General features: G+C 40.6%; 1 protein-coding gene across 3 annotated transcripts in view; it reads right to left on the bottom strand.

The window, feature by feature from the left end:
- The window catches only part of apbb2b (amyloid beta (A4) precursor protein-binding, family B, member 2b), a 51,091-nt gene extending 33,049 nt beyond the window's left edge, over nt 1–18,042 (bottom strand). For all 3 annotated transcript variants that reach the window (XM_086082468.1, XM_086082470.1, XM_086082469.1), the window contains exons 1-3: nt 17,946–18,042; nt 3,135–3,238; nt 765–832 (exon numbers count right to left, since the gene is read on the bottom strand). The gene's annotated coding sequence lies outside the window, so the exon portion shown is untranslated. The remainder of the gene's footprint in view (nt 1–764; nt 833–3,134; nt 3,239–17,945) is intronic.
- Nucleotides 18,043–18,680: the final 638 nt, after the last annotated feature.

Genomic DNA, 18,680 nt, shown 5'->3' with positions numbered 1-18,680 from the left:
AATATAATTTGTCTATCAAATTGTTCTAAGTACATCTCTGCAGAGGAGCTAATGCTCCTTGCGTACTTTCTGACAATGAGTGCGCCACTGCCAACTTCTGTAGTGGATGTGCAATTACATGGGGGGGGGATAAATTTTTTTGGGGTGGCACCTCATTACACAAATTACTTTCAGATGTAATGCATCACACAATGAAAGGAACATGAAAAATAAAACAGTTTACTCCAATATTCATGTTTTTCATGGCGCAATGCATACTTAAACGGCCCATGATTGCTTTGTTCCGTTCTCATGTGATATTCATGTTATTCTGTGCTGATAAAACTTCGCAGAATTGTGTGCAGTACTTCCACAAACTTTGCAGTGAGCTAAATAATTAACTACAGATTTATTAGATGAAAGCAACCGAGAAATTTCTTATTATGTTTCCGCCGACGCTGCATTAAAATGTTGAGATTTATTTGCCGCAGATTAAGTAGTTAATAGTGCCGAACCGAAACGCTCACCTGTCCATCGTGACAAATTAATTGTTTTTTTCCCCCTTTTTAAAATCATTGACTCTTTTTGTTTCAGTAACTACTGATGTACTTTTACCCTACAGCCTGGAGCTGAATCATTATCTGTATACTTAAACATTCAGCAGTGGGGGTGCGAGCCTGGAGGTTTTCATTTCATTTAAATCCCTAACACAAACACAGCATGTGTGAAAAACCATGTGTGCCAGTATGCGTCTGTGTGTGCGTGTGTGTGCATGTCTTGTGTACCTGACAGGAGGTCAGTCATAGAGCAGGCGCTGGTCACGGTTCAGGGTTCAGCACACTCAGCTGCACATCTGAACACCACCGAGGGGGAAAAAGCAAAGAAGGAATGATCAGGAGAAGAATGTGGAGAATCTTCTTAAGTCTCAGTGTTCCCTCAGAGACCAAATTCATCAATGCGAAACCTCAGCGACAGCTGGTTTCTATGGAGAAGGCACAGCAGCTCTTAATAGCACATCTAAAAATGTAGAGGATGAAGTACCAATCAATCCAAGGTGACCTCTTTGCATCGTTGTTCTGCATATCGTGCACAACAACGATTTCTCCCTGCCGATGGCAATAAAGCAAAACTGTGCATTTTATTACAAAATAAAAGTGGAGGCTGGTAGGCAGACAATTCATAATGTAAAAACATTTATTTGACAAAAAAGTAATCAATCTTTATATTTAGGAGATTCCTACCATTGCGTGGTGTAATGGTCATTTAAGCCACTGCGGTAAATACAAATCAATACCATGTTGAGTGAGATTAGTTAATTTGTTATTATTAGTAACTATTGACCATATGTTGGCTAAGGGAGGAGGTAGGGGACCTGAAGATTAGCTTTAATAGTGCTATGAATCACTCAGAGACATGCAGACACATGTGGACCCCACACTTACAATACATAGCAAGACATGGTTGGATTAAAAAAAAAAGCTTCCTGGAAATCTCCGAAGCCCCCAAATCTTCACGCTAACAACCTCCCCTTTCAGTCCTTTCCCCACAATTTGTATGTGTATTTGCATGTGCATATCTCTGGCATGAATTTAAAATTTCCTTGCAGAAAGTAATAAAAAGACTTCTTGAGGAAAATGCCGTCTTGCGAGCAATGGAATGAAATTATTTTCTGGCTTGTCTGAAGACAATCCCCGCAGAGGGTACAGCGATTAATCACCTTCAATAGCAGGACTCTTTTCATTCAGAATTTACTGAGTATTGAATGCCTTTTGAATATCGAATATCCAATATACAACTTACTTCATGTTGTTAGATGTATTAGTTTTAATTCACTGCAATGACCATATATAACTAGGATGGTTAAGTGGAGTAAGTGGAATATTGACCTCCACCAAGGATGAAGTGTTAATGAAAGAATAAAAATCATTGCATTGTTTTTCACAGTTTGCTCATCTGCTGCGTTCGGGTTCATGGGGGATGATGAACTGAAGGACTGTGCAATTATGATTCTGTTATGCTACATTGACTCAGAATTAATACTTTCTAGTATCTATACCGTAATCTTAAACCCAAATTGATTGCCTTATTCATTCTCTCTTTATGCAGCGTCCCAGGTTTTCTGTTAAGCATTTTTGTGTAAGCCTGCTAAGCAGAAACTGTCTTAAAATGACTGCTATGAAAAAGGGTAATTAAACTAAAAGCTAGAGATGGCCTACATTTATAATAAAGAAGCAAAACTAAGATTAGCGTGTGTGTTTATTTTTGTCTTCTAGCTTTGTGTCTTCAACATGAAGCAATAGGGACAAATCTTGACACAATCAGGAGCCGTTTACATCATCCATAGTGTCAGACTGGAAGCCAGGTAGTACCTGGATATGGCAATAAAAATTCTCAAAATTGAGAAGACTGGAGCCATGTCGAGTTGCGCTAACAATCAATGGCAATAAGAGAAAAGGCAACCATTCGAATTGCAGTACAAACTACAGTAGTATCATCAAAATATAACCTTGAAGCTGCTGAACTGCATTGCTCACCTTGAATATACTATTATTTAGCCAAACCACAGGGCTGCAGTTTGTCTGTTGTGGTGTACTTCATATTTATTTTTCTCAGTAAGTAACATATATAAACGTTCTATTTTAAATATTGCCATGGTCCCATGAACGTATTTAAAAAATAATATTTTTTCTTTTATGCTAGAGCATACAGAAGGCTTTGATGCAGCCCGAAGAGAACGCTTGAAGCAATGGTAGTTATTCAAAACAAAACAAAAACAAAAACGGCCAGCCGGTGGCAGCAGAGTATAAGAGATCAACCATGTTGCAAAAAAGCTCTTCGCTAGTGCTTTAAACATATTTGTGAATAATGATGAAACTTAGCTATATTCTAATGCTAATTGCTGCAAAACGGAAAGAGATAGAAATATACTTTTTTCCTGATGAAAGAAGAGACTCTAATCTTTCTTTTGGTAGGTTCCATGTTTTTATAGCAATAGAACACAATATTCTGTGGGTCTTGCAAAATCAGTCAAAATCCAGTAAAACAGCCTGGAGCGAAGGGGGTTGCTTCAGTGAAAATGGGAGTGAATGAGTTAATAGTGCCCAAGTAAATGTTATACTATTTGTGAAAAACATTCCAACAATTGCTCTACTTACCAGCGGCCGAGCATTATGCGAAATATAGATGGAGCACGTCCATGCCGGTAGTCTGCGTTTCTCTCTTCATCCAATCACGAGGGCCTAAGCGAGGCAGTGGCGTCCTGAGGGAGGGACAAACATAAAAATGGGATTTATGAGCAAGCGAGAAAGAAGTAGGAGGGAGGTGACTGAAAAGGAGAAGCAAAAAGGACTGCAGGACACCGGAGGGACAAATAAAGATACATTAATTATTCACAGCCACGATCAAACATTAATATGTGTGTGTTTGCGTGCGGCTGTGTGAAGAGAAAACAAGGCTCATTTATGTATAAAGCTCAGAGTGTCTTTCTTTGCTGCAGAGCCTTCACTGACTGGAACTATCATAAACTTGATGTCACAGGAGGATTGTGAACTCACCCCCTCCCACCACCACCTCTCCACCGCAATGCTTCCTAACAATCAACACTGCATAGTGCAGACTATACTTAATCACATTTCTAACACTAAACTACTGTTTAGTTGGACTGTAAAAATCTCCACATGAGAAGCTACGGTTGATATAAAAAGTAATGGAAACTAAAAGAAAATAATAATAACTGTACAAAAAGGCACCATTTAAATATTTGACCGCACCTAAAAGTTATGTGGTATCGCAGCAAACAAAAAACTACAAATGTTTACTTGTATAATGTTTAGTTACTGCTTACATATTTTGCCAACCTATTACGTATATGTTTAGTCTCAACAACAAAACAAGATGCAGATTCGCAGCTTAAGAGACAGACATCAGTTTTCCCCCTGCACTCAGTTTTTAAAAATCTCTATTGCACGATCACAGAGTTCAGTTTGTTCTTTTAAAATATCAACAACTGATCTAAGGATGAGGATAAATGCTCTGTTTGATCAAAATCTGAAACTAGTTATAGGCATTAGTCATTCATTACACAATAAGAATCCGGTCGATTGCGTGAAATGATGATTAAATGCCTGTTGGCCTGCACTGCTTTGTTGCAGCCAGCAGATGTGCTCTTGATGCAGTCTCTAGTTTGCCGTCTGAAGAAGCCCAACATGACGTCAGCCATGAGAAATTGAGCTACAGTCACAGTGCTGTGGCACAGCTCACCTTGCGTTCATATCAAAGGGCAATCTAGAATCTTCAAATAACCTAACATGCATGCTTTTAGAATGTGGGAGGAAGCCAGAGCTCCCAGAGGAAACCCATGAAAGCACAGGGAGAACAAGCAAACTCCACATATGAGGGACAGAGGTGAGATTTAAACCCAGAATTGCATAACCGCCTAGTGGTAGGTTTACCACTATGCCGCATACTGCCATATTTTCCCATACCATTAAAAATAATACCTACTTGCTTTGCTTGTTAATTGCCCCATAGTCAGTCAAGGAAATTGCTAGATACTGCACATCTATGCTCAGTAGTACTTGTGAAAATGCTCCGATACTAAACACTGATGGACAAAGAAACGAGCTCAAGCAGTGGGCAATCAACAAACTGCACGTTTTGCACTGTTCTACTTTTTTTTATACTCTATTTTCATTCAGTATGATATTCATTGAGCATATGCAAGAACAATTTATTTGGCTGGATGTCATTCCAGTATAATAGAGTGTCATGGAATAAATTTTTGCTTTTGTTTTTCACATCAAGCCACAGGCAGAAACCGCTTCCCAGCTGCAAATTCCAATGCAGCAGTTTCAAATTACACAGATGTGGCCATTAAAAAGGACTTACAAAGATTGAATGATGAATCACGGGTTACGTAACATTTTCACACACAAATAACTGGACCGTGTTTACTACTATAGCAATGGACTCTTGTCAGTCAATGGTATTTGAGGTTATTTGATTATAGAGTGTGGGTGTCAACACTTTCTACTGACAACAGACGAGGAACATCTGTTTTTTCAGTATTCACGCAAGTGAAAATTCAACTGTCAATAAAATAACGCAACATGTATTTTAATGTTTAGCTGGTACTTTAATGTGTTTTTAACTATTTAACTTCAAGTAGCAAAGCTCAAGCCCATATTAATGTTATGTTCACTCATGGTCAAAACATTAGGTACATCTGCACGTTATGGATTTTGATAAGATCCATCATTGTAAGAACTGGATCGCATAAGACTGCAGCTGTACCTTAGCCAATTAGTGTAGCGCACAAGGGAAACGTTGGAATATTGGCAATCAAAACAAAGTTGCATTCTGGGACTGAAATTACAAGGCACGTGTGGTCCCTTGAATCCTGCTGCAACAAGTCTGCATACCATAAGTGTGTGAGAACATAAGGTATAGTTTATAGGGACGTCTACTGAACAAAAAGCATTAAACATTTCCAAACATACATTTCTCCCGACCCGAGGTTACAGCTCTGACGTGACACTCCAACCCTTTATACAAATAAACACAACTGGAGGCAGCCACATGCTTCCTGTAGCGAGAAACTAACAGGAAGGAATCAAAACAGTGCAAACTTGGGAGACTTTTAGAAACAAACTTCAACAGTGAGCACTTATATGGATCTGCCAAAACGCCTAAGATTAACTAATCTTTTAGTTTCACAAGAAAAAGTAGAAAGGAACTGATCAAGAGCTGATCTCTGTTATGGTTTAACAGTTCTAAATGGGTTTGATTGAAAAATAATAGTGCTGGCCAATACTACCTCAAAGCATATATAAGCACACATTTTTATATATCAGCTGGATGTAGTGAGCACTGCCCACACTTTGCCCTAATTACAACAGGCATTACATTTTTTTTTATTCAAACCACCCATAAGGCCAATCTTCACCTAAATTTGAATTAATTAATTTTTCTGCTCAGTTTCATGTAATAGGCTAACGTGCAGAGAACGTGGTTACCTAACGAGTTATCACTTATTCATCGTTATAAACTTTCCGGTCTATAAGGACAACAAACGGATTCAAGTGTATTCAAATATCAATGAAATGCTTAGTTGGTGCAAATTAATCGTGATGGAATGACCACAACCAATTACAGCTCAGCTTCAGAAAACAGGTGAGCTTTGATTGGTCATTGCCTGAGCCCTGAGCAACTGTGAGGTCATCTTCAGTCAACAGCATGTGGCAAAATGGCCGCCCCCTGAGATGGATAAGAATGGCTGGATTTTGATTCATAGCTCATTCCACAAATGTAATATTAATCAGAATGTCATTTTTATACTCGTGAATGTCACATACATATTATTGTCAAGTAATGTTTAAGGTTGACTTCCCCTTTAATATACAATACGTTCATGCAGACATTTAAACTGATATATTTATATGACTAATTGGAGGCTTTTGCTGCTAAGCATAAAAGACACTCAAGTTCAACCAATGAGAGTAAACACTTTCAATTTAAAGTTAAAGGTTTGTACTTTGTGGTGAAAGTCCAAATCCGGAGCTCTGGGGAAGTGAAGTCAAACCAACTACTAAACACTTACAGATTCCTCTATATTTTCCATCATTACTGTAGCTTGTATTAAAAAAAACTGACCAAAAAGAAAAATCCAAAACGAAGTTTCCACAACCGGGTGGAGCGATAGTGGTGCATTAGCAGAACAGCATTTATGCTCTTAAACTGTAGGGTTGAGTCCCCTTCGTAGTCGTCTCTGCTGTGGATTAAGGGGTCTTGTTGTAATTACAGAGCCCCGCTGTGGGCATAGAACCACTGGCACTCAAACACAAACAAGTGTTGCAAATATGAGGGTGCCGCGTAAGCACACGCACAGACACATGCAAACACACTTACAAACAGTTAAAAGCCCAGACGGTCACATGGGGGAGGGGTGGTAATCAGATCCAGGTTGTGTCAAGCAAAATCTGACTTCTGACCCATGCGCCAAGCCTGCGAGTGTCTGCTGTTGTTTGTGCGTGTGCAAATGTCGCTAGTTAGTTGGGGGGTCCGGATAGGCATGAATGAAGGGAACAGCTGCAACATGAACAAAACCAACCCCCCCGGTTCATTTTACATGTGTGCAGTGTAGCCACTGACGTTTACCAGACGGCGGACTGAGCTTTTAAATCCAAAGAGCTTGTGGATTCCTGCCAGCAGTTTGATCGGCCTCTCATCCATCCTTCCTTCCTGCCCTTCCCTCTCAAGGTTTCTCGTCATTCCAGTTCTCCCGCTGATCCCAACAGACTATAAACTCTTCCCTTTGTCTACAACACAATTGCTTTCCTTTCTCATTAAAAGTGAAGGTCTGTAAACTCTCATAAAACCACCCATTTCTTTCTACAACCCTAATTTACAGCCTCGCTGCTGCCAGTCTCGCCCCGCAAGTCGTGACAAAGCCCATCTGGTATCAAAAAGATGGACAAGAAAGCATAACTGAGCAGGAAGCGGGCCAGGACATAAACGTCCAGACTGACAAATTTTGGTGCGCAGGCATGGCACGCAGCTTAGAAAGATGCAGCAGGCTGTTTTTCTATCTTTTGAGTTAGGATGTTAATGTGTAAAGGCAGTTACACAACAGCAGGCAACATTCCCAGATCACTCTTGGCTTTGTATTCATTGGCTAAAGCGAAGGCCGGGTCCTCTACATTTAGATGGATGCCACGTTCTCTACAAGATGGGGAAATAAAGCTACGATTAAAAAAAAATAATAATAATAATAATAATGCCATTATTTCTTTATATAAATGTATATGTGATATATGAATCAAGCGGAAGACAGATAAGATGAAACGAAAGGAATATACACTTTGATAGAGAAGAGTTGTGCACAAATGCGATGACAGCGCTGTTTTCTGACTGGTTTACTGTTTTGACATGTCACATACTCTACATGCCACTTAACACGCATGTACATTCCGTCCTCTTTTACAGACTTTGATTTGTCACATACGCAGCCACCAATTACTACCAATTATTATTTGGAGTGAGCAGCCCGGCGAGCAAGAGCGTCTAGCAAGAACTGGAGCGGCTAGCGGGAGAAGCGAGCAAAAGCTAGCGAGAGCAATGCAGAGGGAACCAAGAGGCGGGAGCCTGAATTGCAGGCTCCAGCTGTGGAAGTTAAGCGGCGGTCGATTATTGGGTCCGAAACTAGCTACAAGCACCACCAGAGGCTAACTACGTTCGTGAAGTTCTTCTCCTTTCGGGTATCTGTAGCAGAAAGATAGTGGCGAAGCTTGTCATAGAACATACATTTTTTTGCATATTATTGAAATTAATAATGGATTTTTAAAATGAATAAATTAGTTCACCACTAGATGGCGCTAAATAATACACACTTCCCTTTTCAACACTTTAAAATAATACACAAATGAACTTCATGTGTGAAAATGTTAGCGTCAGTGATAAACATTCCTGTGTTGGTACTGTGCTCATTTGGATACAACTACTGACAGAAAACACATATTGGGAGCCATTTCGCAAAAAAATTATAATATTCCTTGAGTAGGGGCAATGGAATTTCACATATCAAAAACAGGACCGCCTTGGGAATGGGAATAGCTGCCCTTTTACAAAAAAAATGTTGCCGAAGCACTGACAATACAACAAAGCAACTACTTGTACACAACAAATGTGTGTGCATGTGTGTGTATCCTTGTAGTTTCAATCGCAGGAAATAATAAGAGACAAAACGGCACTCTGACTAAAACTGAAGCCTAAACAAGCAATTTTGTCTAACTATAAACACCACACATGCACACACGTTCAGAATGTTGCCTTGGCTATACATTGTGGTGTAGAGAGAGTGTGAAGGAAAAACTAAAATAACTCGTATAATCAACCTACAAAGTAACACCCGAGGACTTTGTTTGCATGAATGTACCGTTGTGTGTGTGTGCACTGTATACATTACACTTCCACTGGGGTGGTTTTTTTGTGGGCGGGAAGGCTGGCGAGAAAATGACCACAAAGAAAAAGAAAAGCAGGAATTTTCAGGGCGCGCCAAAGAATCCTAGGCATGCCTTTTTTTTTGGATGACTGGGGGCATGAAAATAATTGTTTAACATACAGGCCTGGGAATTAGTGGTGAGGCTGACCATTTGTGATGTGCATGATGATGTGTCACTGTGGATCGTATTGCAATCTCAACACTTCCCCGACTATGACACAGGAAGTTGTTGAGCTACTTTAAAAAGGGAGACCCTGATAAGTTCTTCAATAAACAGGGTGGCTTAAACACATTCCCAGACTTTCAAGCAAGTGATGTGGAGGAGACATTTGTGAAACACAAGCCAAGACACTCTTCTGCATTTGGGACCTTCAGGAGCAAGTGAGAAGGGGTTTGACTTCGAGTACGCTGTAACCCCTTCCTGGGTTCCCAGACAACCCCCCTTACCCTTTCCAGGCCTCCTCCCCGGCTTTACCCAGCCTCTCTTTCCGGAGGGTGGAGGAGCAGAGGAAAAAGTACACCATGAACACATTGAGACCAAGCTAAACATTCTACTAGAAAGGATGTCCCCCGACTATTTTGTGAATCTCTGCATTCAAAAAAAAAGAGGAAAAAACAGTGAGAGCAAAAAGTTAATGGAAGAAGTCACAGTTTAGTTTCATAACCACATGCACAGAAGTATCTCTAACCTTTGGGGTAAAAATAAATCTACATCCACCCAAAACAGGGCTTTATTTAAAACAGTGTCTGTAGATACAAGAGCACATTTGTCAGGTGTCAAGGGCATTTTGGCAAAAACCTGAAAAAGCAACATCGCTGATTGACTTTTTCGTACATTCGTTCCTAGATGTATGTTTAAAATTAGTGCTCCTCTAGTAGCTCGTCGTAAAAGTCACGCTTCTATTGGTCATTACATGAAATGACATCAGCGCAGATTAAGGTTATAAAACCATGAGACATGTTGTTTATTAGAAAATGTTCATACAGTACAGTATTTGAAACTCAAAACTGTTCCTCTAACTTCGTAAGCACGGAAAATTTATTTTTAGGTGTAAGTCGCAAGACCATCAGGTGGCAGTAGTTTACCATCAGAAACTACCAATTGTTATTTTTGTCTATAAATAAGGCAACCGAACTGCTTTTTTTTGCCAGACATTTTCTCAAAGATCAACATGTAGAGCCAACATTGGAATTGGCAAACACAAACTCGGGGAACAAACTGCTAAGACAAGGAAAATACCTTGCCAAACGGACATGAATAAAAGTGAGCTCCTATAATTTGACAAAAATGTACTTTCTTGTTAGAGCAAAAATTATGATTCTTTAAGTTCTTATCTTTAGGCACGTTATTCTAGTGCTCCATGTGCAGTGGCTAATAAAAAAAAAAAAAAGTCCACACACACCTGTTTCATATGGCAGCTTTTTGTGATATAAACAAAGAGACCAAAATTAATCATTTGATACTTCCATTAGTGTGACAAATAAAAAAAACTATAAAAAAATTAACATTTTGATATGTGGTTGCAGAAGTGTGCACAACCTCTAATAACAACTGAAGATAAACAGCCCCAAAGCTTGATGCTACCACCACCATTTTTATTCTAGGTAAGATGCTCTTTTGGTGATGATCAGTCGCGGTTGTGCTAGCACCAAACACATAGTTTGGAACCATGGCCAAAAAGTTCTAATTTGGTTTCAAAATATTGTAAAAACACACTTAAAATCTCCCAAATGCATGAAGGAAAGTGTGTTATTATGCAATCACATGATCTCAGTTATCTATTTTTAAGCTCCGCTCTCAAAAAACACATTTCCTTTTATTGAGTCGGCCATGTTTAAGGTCACATTAATGGTGGATAAAGTTACTAAATTATCTTGGTCTAGTTGTTTTTTTTAATTAATCAAAAACCTGACATTTAAACAGTGGTGTGTAGACTTTTTATATCCATCCACCCTGTGGAAAAGAAGAACCTTTGTTGTAAAAAAGAAAATCTCACGGTCAGTTCGCCAAACATGAACATGAATACAAGAGCAGGCGAGGGAGGAAGCAGGGCAAAGAATAGTCATATCCTATATATAGTTGAAATGTGACAGGATGTCCGAGGGGAGAAGGAAGTCTGGGCATGAACAACACATTTGTGTGTGTGTGTGTGTGTGTGTGTGTGTGTGTGTGTGTGTGTGTGTGTGTGTGTGTGTGTGTGTGTTTATGCATCCCCAATGTTGCCTTGCTTCAACATTTCACCAGAAAGTGTGAAATGTCACAAAGCTTTATCGTTACCGCAAACGTGTCCAATGTGATCGGCTGTAGCATTGAAACAACCGTGAACTAAAGGCGAAGGATGTCCTGATATTAGAGGCTATCAAAATGGGTACTAGAGTAAAATCGAGACGTGAGGAGGGAAGAAAGTGGATCAGAGCGCTAGGGTGACTCATCAGAAAAGGAATGTCCTGTCGTTGCCAGAGGAGCCACAGACACCGCTGCAATGGTCACCCCCTCCCCCTCCCCCCCTCCCGTGCTTTCAATCATCCAGTCCCCCAGCTCTTGTTTTTCATTTTTCCACCAATGTCTTCTTTTTGTCCTATCACTGCGAGCAAAGCGTTCCTCAAAACTCTTTTTCCATGCCCTGCCAGTGGAAAATCCAAATCCAAATGCTGATACAGTCACTAAGATGACTAAATGGGGGTTTATGACTAATTATGTGAATGGCACTCAATAGAGTGTAGACCTCCGCCACGGCTGACCAACTTCTACTTAGATCATGACCAGTTTGTACAGTCACAGATGCATACCTTGAAGGGGAAAGGGCCACCGTTTGACAAAGTTTCATGGCAATCAGATGACTAGATCTCGAGTCATCAGGATAACAAACAAACTGATGAAACGGTCTGCTCGTCTGCTTACACTACTTGAGCCATGACAGGATATGACAACACAACAAATGAATGTGGTGAGAAACCCAAACGACCACGATCATTTCCCAATCCCATTGTGTTCATTTACCCAACAAGAATGCGATCTCAGTGAGGATGTAGGTCTTCTCTGCTATAACTTGGATTTAGAAACTCTTTCGCCCATAGTAAATAATTGAAATACAAAACAAACCATAGTCAAACTGTCTCCGGCATAAAACCTTTATTAACTTTAGGCAATATTTTAACATTCTTAACTGTTCACTTATTAAGTTACTGGAAATTAATTAAGTTCACCTCTCAATGTTAAGACATACAAACATTTGAAACTCAGGACGGTCTTAAAGGAATAACAGATGTTTGGATGACTCCCTTACAATAATGCCTTTTTGAGGGGGAAAATAGTAACTTCTCAGCATATGTTATAGTTAGTTTTTTAACGCATTTACGGAATAACACATTCAAAACATGACTAGTTAATCCTTTGATGATTTGGAATTTGAACTAAGGTTTTCTGAATGACATTGTACGTCCTTTCATCGCATTCACCTCATGATGGCACAGCATCGGGAGCAACTGGGGGTTCAGTATTTTGCACAAGGACACTTGGACGTGGTCACAAGGGCCAGAGATCAAACCCACAACCTCCAGGTTGGAGACGACCACTCCGCCACTGTGCCATGCCGCCCTCAATAACACTGGGTTGCCTCTATGTACTGTTAGATTAGATACCTGCATTACACAAGTGGAAACACAAGCCAGATTTTGGTTTATCCTTCCAAACCGAAAATATTTCGACTTTGCAGAGTTGGTGCAACTGTGTGACATTGAGTGGTTTAAATGATCAGGCTGACTTAATCATTTTGCGAATGCTTCGATCCCACAAGTCGATGCAGAGCTTACCAAAGCAACATCCAAGCAGCAACAAAAAGATGCCAGGAGGCCAAAATGCCATGCGCTAATCTATACAGTAAATAGCCTCCTGCATGCTTTCTAATTAGCAGGGTACTGAAAATCACTTGGCAAGGTCTACTTCCACAGTCCTGCTGATTCTGTATGCATTAGAGGTGCCCATTAATAGCTGAACATTTGCCAGTCAGCTTGAATGTTCCTGGAGATCACAGCCAGGAGGGAGGAGGAGGAGCTTCATGTTGAAGAAACCCAACAACATGCAGCAGAGTGCCAATTTGCAGACAAACCTGAGGCTTTTACACATTCGCTCATCACTTTCCAGCTTTCATGTGGTAGGAAAGGGATGGTTAGAGAGAGCAAGAAATGTGCGGGGGGGGGGGGGGGGGGCATGCACCAGAACTAGGAGTGTTGCAATGTGTAAAATACAATTCCATACAATTAAACTCATTTTTCAACAATTGATTATTATGGCCATCAAATACAATGATTAACAAAAGAACTGAAGAAAAGTAATCTTCCTGTTTAAGCCTGGTTGTTTCTCCAGTCTTTGCTCCAAAATTCTTAACTTTTACTCCTTGCCATTGCTTATATTTGACGGCAACACACAAAAAGCCAGAGAGAGTACACACCAATGAGCTGAAGTCATTATGCAAAATTATGGTTTACGGCATTCGATGAGGTTCTATTACATGTTCAGATCCATAAATATTGGGACACTGGCACAATTCTCATCATTTTGGGTCTAAACACCACCATAGTGAATTTTAATTGAAACAAGCCAGATGTTATTTAACTGCAGCCTTTTGACTTTAATTTGCAAGTATTTACATCCAATCAGGTGAACGGAGTAGGAATTACAAACGTTTGTATATGTGCCAACTTTTTAAAGGATATAAGGTAATTGGACAATTGGCTGTTCAGCTGTTCCATGGCCAGGTGTGTGTTATTCCCTCATTATCCCATTTACAAAGAATAGACAAAAGTTCTAGAAATTTCAATATGAGAGCGGCCACCACAAGTGAAAGAATGCACAACTCGAAATAAAGTAATAAATAAAGTGTTCATCAATGTGTTTAATCATATGCAAAAACATTAGATATGGACAAATTAACTGTTTGAAACATTCTTAAAAAGAAAGAATGCAACGGTGAGTTCAGCAACACTAAAAGACCTGGTAGACCAAAAAAAAACAATGGTGAAAGATGACTGAAAAAAAAAAACCCTAGTGAAGTAAAACCCCTTCACAACAGTTGGCCAGATCAAGACCACTTTCCAGGAGGTACATTGTACGGCATGCGTGTCAAAGACAACAATCAAGAGAATACTTCACCCGCAGCGAATACAGAGGGTTCATCACAAAAAGTCAACAATTATTGAGCCTCAAAAACAGGAAGGACATATTTGAGTTTGCCAAACAACATCTGAAGAAAAGTCTTTACTATTCTGGAACAACATCCTACAGCCAGATGAGACAAAGATCAACTTGAGCCATGGCGTGGGCATGTCTGGCTGACAATCGAACGGCTTCCTTCGTATTTATTGACGATGTGCTGGCAAAAACAGCAGGATGAATTTTGGAATATTTTGGGCAATATTATCTGCTCATGTTAAGACAAATGTTGCAGAACTCGATGGACGGTGCGTTAAAGCGCAGATGGAAAACAACCTGAAGCATATTACAAAAGCGGGTTGGATGCTACTATGCGAGTATGAGTATTATATTGTCTGTCAAGATAGTGGACACATTCATTTGCTGTTTGTAGTTTGTTGTACAGCAGTTTCAGTCCGACTTCAGTAAAACGTGTACTTTATCACCCAGTACTTATTTTGGGGTTTCAGGACCACATTCAACGATAGCTTTGCGATTTAGCATGGCTTCTCCGGTAATTACTTCTCACCCTCCTTTTGTGATAACCATACTTGGAGCTTATTCGCAGGCATGGAGCTGATGATTACTGACTTTTACAGGGGAGGCTGTGCATCATGTTTAGCCACACGAGCTTGCCAACACATGGCAACTGCCCATAAGAAAATACGGACAAATTGGAGGAACCCTTGACATCTCTTTAGGCATATATACAGCTGTATATTTAGTATATAAAGCTGAAATTCTGCAGTTCAAGCATCATTTGTTTTATTACCAATCCCTTGTGGTGGTGTTTAAGCCAAAAAGATTAGAATTGTCTTGATGTGCCACTATTTAGGGACCTGATTACACGTTAAACTACAGTATGTTCAAATGTCAAATTTCCATTGTGGATTTATAAAAATAAAAAGATTATACAACAGTTATCAAACATGATCTAATGACATTTCCTGTCGACAACAGGAAGGCAGCCGACCGACAAAATGCACCGATTAGGAACATGTGGATGAAAGCTGCCAGAATGGACAAGACTATTAGGCAGATGGAAGCAGAAAATGGTCCCCGCCTGTCATTTAGTGTCCCACCCTGCAGGATGAAGGGGGGGCCTCTGTGCTCCTTTCTCTGTTCAAACACACCTCACGGGTGTCTGCTCCCTGCAACAACAATGCAGACACATATATACTATGCGGCCTGGCTAACAGTGGCTACTGGCTAACACAACAGGCCTATTGAGAGTCAATGAAACACACTGCACCAACAAACTGCAATGTGGTCATTTTGCCAAGATGACAGCCTGCAACAAATCTACTCTTTTGCTGTCTTTTAATTCATCATTCATCTGTCCTGTCTGGTCAGGGTCTTCACACACACACTCATGTGCACATGCTACACATCTACACGCTTGTTTGGTCAAGGGCGGACAAGCTGTATTGTTTCGCAAGGGAAGCAGGGCAGCGATAACAGATCAGCCTGTTTTTTTATCTGATTGCTCTTACACACATGCAAAATTGCAAACACACACTCCTTTCTCATCAGCTGCTGTGCACAAGCTTAACCACACACACACACACACACACACACACACACACACACACACACACACACACACACGCACACACACACACACACACACACACACAGTTGCACTCATTTAAAGTATGGCCGACATAATTACATCCAAACTGCAGGAGCAGTAACATCCACATGCTTTGTGATTCACACGGTGGCAGCTGGCATGAGATAATCTGCTATTTTTGTGTGCAATGGTAGACAGTGTAGGTCTGTCAGTTAAAGTGTTAGTCGCATTAAACAGATGCACTTTTATCCGAGCTACAGTGCAGCAGTGCTTGGCACAAAAGGTGGCCTGTAAATGCAAGAGGCACTCCCCCCCCCCCCCCCCCCAGTCAGCCACTCTTGATTGTAGACATGCTACAAAGTGAGTGTGTATGTATTTTATGATTATGTAAAAAAAAAAAAAGAGAGAACAGGGGAGAAGGATGCAATATGACTGTGAATGTGAGTGTGTGTGTGTGGGGGGGGGGGGTAGTATGCGAGGATGACACTGCACCATTTCATCTACAATGACATCTACACATTAAAGAGACATATCGGATCTGCTGAAGGAAAGCATGCATGTTTTCACTGAAATTTATAAATAACTGCTGGATGCAAACTAGACGATAAGACTGAGGTCGCAAGGAAGGAACGGAAAGGAAAAACCTCAGTGGAACTCTCCCAAAAAATAAAAGCAAAATGTGTCCTTTGGCAATTTTTGTTATTGTCAACAATGTCGGTGTATTTTTCCTGTGACAACTGGAGTGGCAATCCTTATGGCCCATGGACCATATACAGTCTGAGAGCCATTTAACTGGCCCACTTTGCAACTCCCAAAACTTCAGAGGAAAGTGTTAGAAAGAAAGAAAAAATGTAACCCACAAATGCTCATATCATAATAAGAATTTGTTTGCTCAAGATATAGAAGTCAAGATTCAATTTAGGACCAATACAACAAATCTACAACTACTGGAAATAATCTATCCCTAAATTTCTCAATTATAATACAAACAGGGATGTCAGTGGCTCCATGTGTGGGCAAAAACAAAGAAGCATAATATGTATTCTCTCAAGGGTCGATCGAGCCGGAGATAGGCTGGCATTGCTCAGTCCAGCCAGCGCCGTGCACCAATATAAGAGCCTGAAGTCTGAACACAACAATGTGAGCAAAGTCAAGAAGAATGTCACACGTTGTGTGTTTGTTTCACAAAGACCTTGTTTGCCCTGAAACGAGAGACGTACGTGAGACACGCTCTCTGGATGACAGCCACAAGATGATGGTGTTGAAATGTTAGTGTGTAATGTATTGTTTTGAATACAACATGGTTGCGGGTGTGCTGGAGCCCACCCCGGCTGATTTTGGGGTGTGAGGCAGGGTACACCAGACAAACAATCATCCATGCTTATATTCAAATCTACGGACAATTTATAGTAATCAATTAAGCTACATACATGTTTTGGAATGTGAGAGGAAACTGGGTCCGGAGTACCCGGAGGAAACTCAACACAGATAGGCCAGAGCCCAGATTTGAACCCACGACCTCTGCACTGAGAGGTGGATGTTCATTTTTAATGAATAAATTGAGTTGTATTTGCTGTGAATTTGCATTACACATTGAAATGAACTTAACTCAAACAACTATCTGAAACTGGCATGATGATTATTCTAACAGCCCCCTAAAAATATCCAAAACTAATGTCACATGCTTACAAAGGATGAAGTCACGTCGCTTCGTTTATGTTTGGCCTCAATAGACTAGATTAAGCAAACGAAATAAATATATAGGCGTCCGGTACTCATTGGGTTTTCATTCACGTAATCTGTAAACTTCCAACTCATGGCTAGCTTCACCCGCTAGTTGATTATGATGTGCAACGTAAATGCTTAAAGCGTGCTTCTCAAATATACTGGTCATTTAAGCACCCTTTGCGTGAACACAACGTTAGAGCCCAGGTATATCCATCGCTTGTTTTCAAGGGGAAAACTCAATCACAGTGTGACAAGTGGACAAAACCCACGATTGTGGTCCGTGAACGCCCCATCCGAGGCGCCAGCTTCCCGACTCTCGGCCGCGAACCGTCCGTCCGCAGCTCGGCCGGCCACAATCGGCGCAAGGGCGCGTAACCCACTACTCCCCGCTTTTCCACCTTTCAGAGCCAAATGTATCCAAAAGACAAGAGAACGACACCGGTCGACCGCTGTAAAAGTGTCAATTCCTCACTCACCTCCTTTCCGGTGCGTTTACGTCGTACTCGCTGCTCTCTCTCCCACTCCAGCTCTCTTCTCCTCTGTTTCCTCTCCGCGTCTTGCTATTTCCCTCCCGCCCATCCAGATGCCGCTCTTCCCAGTTCCCAGAGGGAACTCGGGGACGCTGCTCCGGAAGCAAAAACAGCAAAGGCTCCTCCCCCATTCTCGAGAACTGCCCCCCACAAAACAAAAGTCTCCACAAGCCTGTTCAAATGCCCCCCAATTAAAAACACATAAAATAATTTCCAAACTTCTTTAACCATTATTGTGAATAAAATAAATCAATACTAAAATAGAATATAGATCAATTGTACAGATAGGGAGAGTAAAAATAAACTCAAATAATATTTTTCCATAAATGTGCACACCTTCTTATAAGTGATATTTGGCTGTGTTTAGGGTAAACCAATCAAAGCAAAAGCTCCCAAACATATGTGAGGAAAATGTAGTATGGTCCAATGAAACCAAGGTTGAACTTTTGGCCATGCTGTAGTTCCGAAAGGTATGCTTGGTGCAAACATAACACTGCTTATAACCAAAAAGAACAGCAAACCTACAGTGGAGCATGGTGTTGGCAGCATTGTGCTTTGGGGGTGTTTATCTTAAGATGGAACTGGGGCTTAAGACAAGGTGGAAGTAGTTATGAACACATTCAAATAGCAGTCAGGACAGTGTGTAGAAATATTTGATTTTTCACTGTTCATGTATTTAAA

Source organism: Leptonotus elevatus, chromosome 8, assembly GCF_054856555.1.
Source record: "Leptonotus elevatus isolate MCC_2025b chromosome 8, RoL_Lele_1.0, whole genome shotgun sequence".
NCBI classification, from domain to species: Eukaryota; Metazoa; Chordata; class Actinopteri; order Syngnathiformes; family Syngnathidae; genus Leptonotus; species Leptonotus elevatus.
This window is presented reverse-complemented; position numbering and strand designations above follow the sequence as displayed.